Source organism: Martes martes, assembly GCF_963455335.1.
Source record: "Martes martes genome assembly, chromosome: 4".
NCBI classification, from domain to species: Eukaryota; Metazoa; Chordata; class Mammalia; order Carnivora; family Mustelidae; genus Martes; species Martes martes.
Genome location: NC_137891.1, coordinates 15,199,562 through 15,211,910, shown reverse-complemented (window position 1 = coordinate 15,211,910; position 12,349 = coordinate 15,199,562).

Here is a 12,349-nt window from a genome sequence, read left to right as displayed (position 1 = left end):
AAGGACGTCCACTGAGTTCCTAGCTCCTGGGCTAGGGTGGGGAGCACTAAGTGTGACATAGAACAGGCTGGCCCTACAGACTGCCCTTGACTTGTTCACTGATTCCTTCATGTTTGATAGTCACTGCTTCTCAACTAGTTGGTATGTCTAAAAAGTTTTTTTATTATGAAATATTTCATATATATACACACATAGACACGGACACACACACGTACTTATATTCACGCACAGGGAATAATATAACCCATTTATAACCATTGTAATGTTATCCTTCTAATCGCTCTACTTTTTTTTTTTATGATCTTACCTATCTATATGAGAGAGAGAGAGAGAGCGCATGAGCAGGGGGTAGGGACAGAGGGAGAAGGAGAAGTAGACACCCTACCAAGCAGGGAGCATGACATAGGACTCAATCCCAGGACCCCAGGACCACAACCTGAGTTGAAGGCAGATGCTCAACCAACTGAGCCACCCAGGCACACTCTCTACAATTTTTTTTAAAGGGATAAAATATTAGCACTTGAGCTACATTCCCATCTCCTCTCCCTCCTTTCCCGTGTTTACATCTTTCATTCACCTGCTATTTTTCCAAAAGCAATTTATACCATTGTTTTTATGTTTTGCAACTTACACCAACTATATTATACACCGCACAGTATTTTGCACCTTGCTTTTTTCACGTCAGATGCGTTCATGAATTATTCAGGTTGATGTGTGAGGATTTGGTTCATTTATTTTAATTACTATAAATGTGCCCATCATATAACGAGTTTTTTTTTAAGATTTTATTTATTTATTTGACAGACAGAGATCACAAGTAGGCAGAGAGGCAGGCAGAGAAAGAGGAGGAAGCAGACTCCCCACTGAGCAGAGAGCCCGATATGGGGCTCGATCCCAGGACCCTGGGACCATGACCTGAGCTGAAGGCAGAGGCTTTAACTCACTGAGCCACCCAGGCGCCCCATATAACGAGTTTCTTTATCCTCTTCTGTTGCAATGTGTTTCCCGTTACTTATTTCTAAGAATAGAGTTGCAGTGAAAATCCTTGTGGAGACCTTCCTTGGCCATGGGGGAGAGTTTCTTGGGGGACAAGAGGACAGGGATTACATCACCTTTCCCTACACTAACTCTGTTCAGAAATGCACCCGGAGCAGGTTCTTGGTATTTGGATGTCTATCTGTGGAGTGAGCGAGCTTGGTATGTTCAGGACCGCCCAGACAGCACAGGTGGGACACGCTCTGCTAAGAGCCCGCTCAGCATCGACTCCCCCTTCCTGGCGAACAGAGCCTGCCTGCCAAGCAGTGGATCGCTCTTGGCCTAAACCAGTCATGATAATTCCGCTGCTGCTTTCCCGGCTCCCCACACAGCCCCGTCCTGGCCGCTGAGATTGAAGGGATGTCTGGCAGGGAGTCTGTGGGGAGGCTTTGATCCCTGATAAAAGGGGGCTCTGAGGTGGTCTGCAGACAGACACAATAAGAGCTCCCAAGCACACACTCCTTTGCAGTGTACCCTGCTGTGCCTCCATTAAGAGGTGGCATTTATTACTGACCTCTGTGACTGGCCTTGGGACTTGCTTTGTTTGACCAAAATGGAGAGGAAGTGACATTGTGGGACTTTGAAGCCTTTGAACGTCCAAGAACTTTGAAGCAAACTCTTGTTCTCTTGCTAGCCTGAACCCACCATGCAAGGAGGCCCCGGCTAGTCTCCTCAAGCAAGGGCTGGCAAACATTCTTTGCAAAGGGCCAGGGAGTAAATGTTTTAGGTTTCATGGGCCATACAGCGTCCATCACGACTACTCTGCTGCTGTCACGCGAAAGCAGACGTAGATCATACAGGAAGGAATGGGTGCTCATGTTCCAATATATCTTTGCAAAATCAGGCAGTGGGACCTTCGAGAATGACAGAGCAACAGAGGGAGATGATTTGCTCTTGCTCCTATAACAAAATACCACCAAGGCAGTGACTTCACCCAAATTTATTATCTTACGGTCCTGGAGGCCAGAGATCCAAAATGGGTCTTACTGGAATAAAATCAAAGTGTCTGCAGGATTCGTTCTTTCTGGAAGTTTTAGGGAGGAGTCCATTCCTTGACGATTTCAGCTTGCAGAGGCCACCCACACTCCCTGGCTAGTGGTCCCTTCCAGCAATGACATTACTCCTACCTCTGTTTCTGTCACCGTATCTCCAGTAGCCAGCATCATGCAGCAGACATGTGAGTGAGGCTACCTTGGACAACACAGCCCCTCCTGAGCCATCATTTGACTGCTGTCACATGAGGGAGCCCACCAGACCAGAAGAACTACCACTTGAACCCAGCCCAAACTCTGACCCTGAGTCATGAACTAATAAATAATTGTTCTTTTGAGTCTCTAAGTCTTGCAGTGGTATTTTATGCAACAGTAAATGACTGATTGATGCAGGAATAGATGCTAATAACACCATTATTTTGTGCCCTTCTCTCCTTTTCTACCTTGAGGATAGATACGATTATCCGGAGCTGTAGCAGCCATTTTGCAACCTTGAGGGAAAACAAACAGAATCATGATGTGATTGGCTTTGACATTACTGTGCTGCCAAAGTCACAACGGTGTTTATTCAGTCTTGAACTTCTTTTTATGTGAGAAAATCAACCCCTATTTATTATGATACTATAATTCTAGTTATTTTCAAACTAAAAATTTTCTAACGAGGGTGATATATGGAATTGTTAAGTCGTTGTATTATGCACCAGAAACTAATATTACACTGTATGTCAACTAATTGGAATTTAAATAAAAACTTAAAAAAAAAAAAAAGAACTTCTAATGAATACACAGCAAGTTGCCAGGTCTCTGAGGCCACCGGGAAAGGATCGGGAACAGCTGAGAATCAGGAAGGCAGAAACGATGTTTGACCTGGTCGTGTTCTGTTTCCTCTCCTAAGCCTGACACGGCAACGGCAGAACATCGAGGGGATGTGCTTCCGGGGGAGAGAGAGCGTGGGAAGGACCCAGATGAGGAATGCCTGAGAGGCACTCGGGCCCAGCCTCACTGATAAGACGGGGAGCTCTTGTCCCTTTGCCATGTCTTCTGTGAAGAAGGGTGACTCACGGCAGTTATGAAACTCTGGGGCCCATGTGTACTTACATTTTGCCCTTTCACTACTCTGGCCAGGAAGGTTTCCAGCTTGGGGTAGTTGTCCCAAGGGAATTGTTGCTGGAATGAGGAGTGGTTGGAAGGACGTAGTGCTTGACTCATAGGAAAGAGTCGGTAGAGCCCACGGGTGAAGGCCAGGTGGTTGTTTCAGAGGGAAACATCCCAAAGCAGGTGCAGGGCCAGCCTGGATCCCCTTCTCCTGCTTTCTAGAAGGTTCTAATTCAATCTGTGGGGAAATCTCCCACACTTCCTTACACAGACACACAGATTCACAGGCACACACGAAGACTAATACACAGACACACAGAGACACACACACAGACATACACAGACACACAGACTGACGCAGAGACACACAGAGACACACAGACTCACACAGAGACACACACGCAGACACACAGAGACACACACACACACAGACACACAGAGACTCACACAGAAACACACAGAGACACACATACAGACACACATACAGACCCCCCCACCCCAGGAACGTGCTCTCTCCTCTAATTGCCAGAAGCCCTTTTGTTCTCCATTTTGCAGGTGGTATCTATAGCTACGGTTTACTGACGGCTTACTATCACCCAGGCCTGCGCTAAGAGCCTTACTTGCATTATTAGCAAAGAATATTCTCACAGGAAGCCGTAGGTGGGTCTTTAAATGCTCGTTTGACAGACAAGGAAACTGAATTCAGAGAGGTGTGAACACGGAGACTTGTCCAAGGTCACATAGGCCGTATGCCTGTGCAGGATGAAAAGCCAGGTGTTCTGACTCCAGGGCCCAAGTTCTTAACTACAACCCCTGCTCGCCTGCAGAGGAGGAAGTCGGGCCCAGGGGACGTAAGTGACTTGCCCGATGCTGCAGGCCTGTGGTTTGCTCTTGGGTCGCTCTGGCTAAGGGTTCCTTGGTCTTGTTCTCTCTCTGATGGCTCTGCTGGCCTCCGAACCCTCTAGACAGCATCACCCACTGTCCCTAGTACGGGCCTCTGGCTGTGGCAAAGTGAGCACGAGACCACGAGTGTGAAAGGCAGATTTGTGCCTCCTTTCTGCCCTTTACTCATTCGGTGACCTTGGGCAAATCAGTTCTGTCGTGGGTAGATGGAGACCCGGGTTTGGCCCTCCCAGGTGAGAGGATTTTGTTGATTGGATGTAGTTAGGGGCGGGGATGAGTTGGATCAACGGTGAGGTTGGTGGTGGTGCTCCTGCTGCTTTTCTAACGCCAGCCTCGGGATGACTGTTCTCCTGGATTAGTGTTTGACCTGCAGGACCTTGTTCTGGTAGCTGGGGTTTCCTGCCGCTGCTCGGAACCACCACCCTCCACGAAACGCTCAGGGATGCGAGGGTTTAGCAACGGTTATTACATCAGGAAAACTGTCTGAATAGTGCCATTCTATCCTCTCCCCGCCCAGGTGCTGGCTCTGCGGCCAACAGGAGGTAGGGCACCCGGGGTGGGGGGTGGGGTGGGGTGGGGAGAAGGATAGGTATTTCCTTTCCCACCACCCAGAAATGCCTATGGCAGGGACGGGAGGACCTCGGGTCTATCCCAAATGCCTCCCCCACAAAGTGCTAGTTCTCCCGGGGGTACAGAGAGACTCAGGAAGCCAGAGCCAGACTGGGGAGTCCGGGGGGGGGTGTTAGGATGGGCAGGAACAGATTGGGGAGCAGCCCCCCACCCCAACCCCAAACCATCCCGAAAAGCTCATGGTCCGGCCCTGCCACTAGCCAGCTGTAACACAAGGCAAGTCGCACACCCTCTCCAAGCGGAGGGAAGCCGTAATTCAGCCCCATCCTGCAGGGAGGTCCACGTGCCCTGGGACCTGAACTTTTTAAATGAAGTCCTCCCTAAAGGGTTAGCCATGGCTGTTGTGATTACTACTCTGGGACTCTGTCTGGCCTGTTTGACCCCAGAAGTGCTGTGGAAAATCCACAGTTTCAGTCCCTTGGGTCCTGCCACCATGACCTTGAAACGGCTCCGCTGACCTCCGTGAACCTCCTTTTTGGGACGGAACTACGCCCACCAAGTCTGTGGGGGCAGTGGTGTGAATTCAATGAGAAAATGGGTCTGCAGGACCCAGCCCAGTGCCTGGTGCAGAGGAAGTGCCCATCAATGGTGGCCTTTATCATGACTCGGGCTTGGAGGGGACCCTGAGGGAAGCGGAGCTCAGGGAACAGAGGGAGGATTGTACAGAGGTGAATGGGGGAGGGGCCCGGGCTGGTGATCGTCCTCGCCCTCCTGGGCCGGCTGAGCCCTACTTGCTCTCTGTTCCTTAGGGTGGTGTTTATTCTCACAGCCTGGGAACCGCGAAGGAGAGGGACCCTTCCAGGATGCAGCACCCTGGGGATTTTTCCCATGCCCTCTGTGTGTTCCTGTCCAGGGGCTCGCCAAGCATTTTTAACCCTTTCCTACCCCATGGATCGTTTTCCCACAAACATCATTTGGGGATATGGAGTCTCTCAGATGATCGTCGTCCCTGAAGGCAAGGAGGAGGTGTCCCCGAGCAGCAGTGTGCGTCCCCGTTCCATGCTCAGTGACCTCCTGTGGGTTCTTGAGAATGAAGTACTTACATCCTGGAGATCAAGAAATATGACAACCCAGAACCGAAGGGGAAGGATTTGCCAGCACCCCACTGTCCCCCAAGAACTTGGAAATGAGGTTGACGGAGTTAAAGCAGGACTGGTCCTCCGTGGTGGAGACGAGAGGACAGACCGTGCAGCCCCCCAATTCCTAGCAAAGCAAACTGGAGAGTGAAGGTACCTCTGTGGGCAGGTGTCTAGTCAAACAGTCTGACGTCTCTTTGGAGAAGGCTAGGAACGGGCAGGTGCGAGCAGAAAGCGGGCTGGGCGGACAAGAATCGTCAAGCAGCACGCGTGGGGCGAAGGGCAGCCATCCCATCATGGGCATCGCCTCGTGAGTGCGCAGCATCCCCCCTCTCGACTTCCTTCTCTGGAACCCCGACTTCCCTCTCCCACGTGCTGATTGCACCCCCGGAGCGGCCTGATTCTCTCCGTTCCGATCACCAGTCATATCGGTTACTTAGGGCTACCATAGCAAAGTACCACAGACTGGGGGCCTCAGACAATGGAAATTTATTTCCTCAGAGTTCTGGAGACCGGAAGCCCAAGATCAAAGTACTGGCAGGGTTGGTGTCTTTTGAGACTTCTCTGTGGCCTTCAGGTGGTCACCATGTCCTCACATGGAACGTTTGTTGTCTGTGTCCTGATCTCCTCTTCCGAAAGGACACCAGCCATATTGGATTAGGGCTTTCCCCAATATAGTCCCCGCCACAGGGACTGGGAGTTATGATTGCAACATGTGAAGTTGGAGGTAACACCATTCAGCCCCTGTCATCAGTCATTGGTTAAGACGTGGGCATGTGACCCATGTCTGGCCAATGGTAAGAGAGGATGTCTGTTGGGGGATGGAGGGTTGAGGGGTGTGTGTGTTGTGTATGTGTGTGTGTGTGTGTGTGTGTGTAGAAGGGGCTGCTGAGGAAAGTCTCTTTCCCCCTAAAGGATAGCACAGGGAGAGATGCTTTCCTCTTCCTCTGAGAATTATCATATTGGGATGTGGTATCTGGGCTTGCTACAGCCATGTTGAGGACAGCCTGGGGTGGGGGGGGGGTGCCCACAAGGGGATGGGGACCTGGAACTCTCCATGGTTGAGCTGGAGAATCAGCCAACCCTGGAATCTGCCCAGAGTTGTCCGATGGGTGTAAGATGATGTAAGTCAAGGTTTTGGTTACACCTGCCAACTTCCTGATAGCCATTTGAAGCAGAGATGAGTCGGGGCCCACCTATACCTCCTCTTTCCTATGAGCTGTGTGCCTAGCCAGACACCTTTCCCAGCTTCCCCGGATGTTGAGTGTGGCCGCGGAACCAAATTCTCCACAGTGGCACGTGGATATGAGTGGAGGGTATAAGGGCCGTTTCCGGGGTGAGGTGGGTGAGCCTCTGTCACGCTCTCGTCTTCTTCCAGCCAGCGGGAACCTGAGGTGTTTGAGACCAGGAACCCCATGTGCATGAGGTGTAGGAACCTCGACATGGAGAGGGCCAGTGTCCCAAATTCTGTCAGTCGGGGATACTCACCTCGGGAAGGTACAGGGGAGAAAAGCAGGCTCTGGATTCTTCAACCACATTGGGCTCTCTTTGTCGTAGCCACAGAGCTTTGCCCTAACTACCGGCCTTGCCCTGTAAGGGCGGAGGGAGTTTTGCCAGAGCCAACTTGATGACAAGTGTTTCCTGAAGAAGGCTTTTCCTGTGGGGTCAGAGATGGCTTCAAGCTACCGGCCTGAAATAGACCCCTTGATGTCTGCCAAGTCCCCCTTTGTGGATTCTGTTAGTGCGCATCGATTTCTGATAATGTGGCTTCCTGTGGGTGGCTCATCTAGGCCGAGCGAATGTTTTCATTGATCTGCTGATGCATACATCCTGGTCTCTGGGTGCCTGCCTTGATCAACGTCATTCTCACATATATCAAGTTCCGGGAACCCTGCTCCTGTGAGTCTGCCTCTGCTGCGTACCCCCCGTCTCCAAGGACAACTTCGGGTTCCAGAGTCTGGTGCCTGCGGGACCTTCTGGCAAAACTGACCTCTCTCCTTCCTGCATGTCCCTCTTCTGGTACTTAAGTCACCCTGCTCATGTTCAGTACTCTGTAACGGGGCCTTGCCTTCCTCCCCATTCTGCTGGGGGTTCGGTGGGGACGGGGCTGCTCCCTACTTCCGGTGTCTAACCGGACGCTGGGCCCCGAGCAGGCGCCCGGGAAACGTGGGCCCACTGATGAACGACTCTGGCCAAGGATCGAGACCCTTTCAAAGGCCCCAGTCCAGGTTCGTCCCAGTGTATGAAACAGAAGCGTTCTTCAGAGGTCTTAAAGCAGGTTTGGATCAACGGAACGGTGTTTGACCTGAGCTAGGACGGGCAGCCCCTCAAACCTACAGGGGAGGACCTGTGCGGTTTCACCCCACAGTGTAAGCAGAGGCGCTGACACTGGAGTTTCTTAAGAAGGGATGGAGAGAGAGAGAGAGAGAGAGAGAGAGCAAGTGAGCACCAACGTGCCTAAGGAAGGAGGTGGAGAGAAGGAAGAAGAGGAACATACGTGTCCTGATATGGGCCACTCTTGGGTTTGAATCCTGGCTCCCGTCTTTCTAGCTGTGTGATCCTGGGGGAGGTTGCTTAGCTTCTCTGATGGGCTCTTCCCTCAGCTGGCAAATGGCGGTGATGCTTGGATCTGTAGGCTGGTGTGCGGGTCAGGGAGATCATGTATGTAGCGTGCGGTGACTCAGGGCGGGTATCACCAGCACAGGGGGCTCCCCTTCCCCGGTGGAGCAAATCGTCTCTGACCAGGCATTCTCCCGAGAAAGCAGGTTGCGTGAACCCCCAGGCCACGAGGACGGTGACCTCTCGGCCATCTCTCACAGGGCACCCAGTGTGTCTACCCGGTTTGGGTTAAGTGAGTTACAGCGTCTGTCCCAACCCCTTGTCAGCTGTCCACGCTGAGCCCGCAGGTCCGGAGAAGAGACGTCCAGGCCGAGACCGGGTTGCTGCACCTCCCGTGGCCTCCCTGCCTCCCCGGCCTTCCCACCCTCCCTGCACTTCCCACCAACAGGCCTGTGGAGGTGCGCTGCGGCCGTGGGACACCGGCTGTGATGCGCCCCCAGACCTGTCCGCCCTTCAGTTCACAGTCGGCCGCTGACCTCGGGAACGGGGCCGAGGAGCTGCGGATCTAGAGGGGGTGTTTTTGTTTCTGTTTTTGAAATGGAAAGCCCAGAATCCAAACTGTCCTGTGCACAGGGCCAGCTTCCCTTGAGAATGAAGGGAGATGGGCTTGGCTGGCTGCCAGGGGCTGGTTCAAGTGAGGGGAAAATGGGGTGTTCGAAGAGGCGAGATGAATGACCTCAATTTTTTAAAGATTTTATTTATTTATTTGACAGAGAGTGAGCGAGAGAGAAGGAGCAGGGGGAGGGGCAGAGGGAGAAGCAGCAGCAGACCCCATGCTGAGCACAGAGCCCAAGGTGAGGCTTGATCCTAGGACTCCAGGATCATGACCGGAGCCCAAGGCAAATGTTTAACCAACTGAGCCACCCAGGAACCCCATATATTTTTTCAATGAATACTTTATGTGTTGAGATAATTCACTGGTGAGACAGAGGTAGTAAGGTCTGAGCACAGGGGCTTCCCCAAATCCTGGAAGATGTTCGAAGGGACTATGGGGCAAATACATGAGTGTTTAGAAAATGCCTCCATTCCCGTTAGCATAGTTCACTCTGGTCCTGGCAGAACAAAAGAAGGGGTCTCCGGTCACATGGCTGTGACATCCAGCCTGCACTCAGCCGGCCGAGCCCTCTGCCCCAGTGTGGGGTGGTACCCAGCCAGAGGACAGGACATCATTTTCTAGTTAGCATCTAAGGGGGTCCTGTGGGCCAGTAGGGCCCTGCCTCCTACACCCCCTGATTTATCCTGAATGGTTCCAGAATGTTGTTCCCGTCATCTATCACTGTGTAACAAACCACCCTAAAACTAAGAGGGTTAACTGTGGTATAGACCAATAATTCAGAAAGGGCATGGTGGGGATGGCTCTTGCGTATTCTGGGGCGTCAGCTGGGAAGGCATGGGCGACTGAGGCTGGAGGGTCATTCTCTAGCTGGCCTCCTCACTCACCTGTCCTGCCGCTGGGCTGGGACAGCTGCGGACAGGCTCGGCTGGGTCTGTCATCTGGAAGGCCTACTTGTGGCCTCTCCAGCATAGTGTTCTCAGGGGAGGAAGAATTCTTACCTGGCCACCCAGGGCTCCCACGGCCAGTGTCCCGGTGAACAAAGCAGGTGCCGTCTGGCCTTTCATTAGAAGTCTCAGAGAGGCATTTTCATGGTACCTGATTGGTCAAAGTGGTCATCAACCTACCCAGATTCGAGACACTCTGCCTCTCGAGGGGAAGCGCGGCAGAGAAGTTGCAGTGGCATTTGTCAAACTGCTACAGTGGTCTTCTGGGCTGGGCGGATAGGAAGAGAGAGGGGCAGCCTTCACAGTTAGATGACCCTGCTCCCTCTAGATTGGGGACGTCCGCTTCCAGGCTCTGGGCCCTTCTCTTTTCTGCCATCAGAGGGGGTAGTGGGGGGCCGGGCTGTCATGGGAAGAGAGGATCTCAGGGGAGCATTTCTGAAGAAGCGAACTCAAAGATGTCCAGGCCCAGGCTGCCAATGTAAACACAAGGTGGCAGGTGGTCGGCAAAAAGGACCAGTGGCGACTGTGGGGAACAAGATGGGGCATGCCTCACCCCCAAGCAGGCATCGTCCCTGCAGGGACCTCTCACGAAACATGGCTGCCAATTGGATCTGGCCTCTGAGCTCCCGCCTTGTGACTCCTAACAGTAAACAAAAGAATCAGTGTTAGAGACGGGCGAGGCCTCAGAGATCGTCAGACGGGTGATTTTCAAACTTGTTTTCTCTAAGGCAGTGGAAAACTTTTCTCAAACAAGGTGTCACAGCAGAAGCATGATGTAGAACATCTGATAAAACCTGGAATGGGTTGCCTGGAATCCCACATTGGCTTCTGTTCTCTTCCTAAGGTGCCAACTGGAAGCTCTGGGGTTCCCAGGAACCCAGTTTGAAAACCACCAGTTTGCCTCTTCATGCCAAAGAGAAGAAAAGTGAGGACCAAGGAGGGGAAGGGACCTGCCCAAATTCATACTGAGAGTCAATGGCAGAGATTATTTTGAATGTCAAACAAGAGACTGGGCCAAGGTTGAGCATACGGAAGGAACTTAGCAAATTTTTATTTTTTGGGATCTTGTCTTTTTTTTTTTTTTTTTTTTTTAGTAGGCTCCATGCCCAGCATGGAGTCCAATGTGGGGCTTGAGCTCATGACCCTGCGATCAAGACCTGAGCTGAGATCAGGAATCTGAAGCTTACCCAACTTAGCCACCCAGGAGACCACAGGACCTTGTCTTAGACACTAATATTGACTTCCTTAGATGTGTCCTGATTTTTTGTTGCTATTCATTTGCTGGCTCAGGGAACATCACACATCCTGTGAGTGGACGTGAAGCCTCATGGGCTATGAAACAGGGAGTCTCAGCTCCAAGGACTTCCCAGCATTTCAGAACCACTGAATGCTTAGCCCCTTCCTCGTACTGCTGCCAGGCACCTACCTGAGCATGAATGAAAACGAATCGAGCCTGAGCTCATGATGAGCCCAACCCTGTCCAGAAAAATCAATACAGGTTTCCCCATATTACGTAATAGGTGAGTTCCTGAAAAGTTGGAGGGAAATCAATTTTTTCCCCAGTTCACCATGTACTGAGCATTGGGTGTCCCCTCAGCGTTGTGCTGAGGCCAGGTGTGTGCACATGTGTACACATGCACAGCCGGGATTCTTTGCTCCAAGGTGCTTCCCTTGTTACCAAGTCACATAAAAAATACACCAAAGGAGCTTGCTAATGGCATCACGTGGTAAACCCTTCTTGTAAAATGGGAAGAATTGCTACCTAATGAAGCTTTTGTTTACTTATTTGCAAATGTTTATATTTGTCAATTTGGATTTTCATAGTAGAAGCCTTTTTCAGTTCTTCCATAAGGCAAACCTTGAACGAATATTCGTTGAACATTCACTGACTAAGAGAACATAATTTAAAGTCAAGGAATACCCATACCTGATATACACGTTTATGGATGCGGAGGCACCTCAAAAAGTACTTTTCACATCTTGGTACCTATTTGTTTCCATAAGAACCTCATCAGGGAGCAAAAGCAGGCCTTTATTATGCCGTTTCAAAGGTGAGGTAACGGAGGCCCCATAATGAGCTTTCTCAAATCAGTATCTGAAACACTTCTCATGGAAGGTCCGTCCAGACTTTGTCAGCAGAGAAAGCCCCAGCAGTGAAATCAAGACAATTTTAGCTCTCTTGCCCTCTTGGCTGACCTGATCTCAGCTCCATCAAGGGTACATGTCCATCCCCCCCAAAACTCAAGCCCTTTTTTCTTTTCCCCAACTGCCACATCCTGTTGCTTCCAGGGCTCGACATTCAACTCTGAAATGTGGGCCCTATCCCTCAGCCCCCGTCTCTGCTCAAATGCCTCTTCTCCTCCCCCCACCTTCCCTGTGTGTGACCCTCTGCCCTGACTACATTCATTGGCTTGACCCTCCGGAGCCCCTCCTTTACAATGCACACTGGACTGGAGACTGGAGATATAAGGCCGAGTACAATGTGGGCCCTGCCCTGCG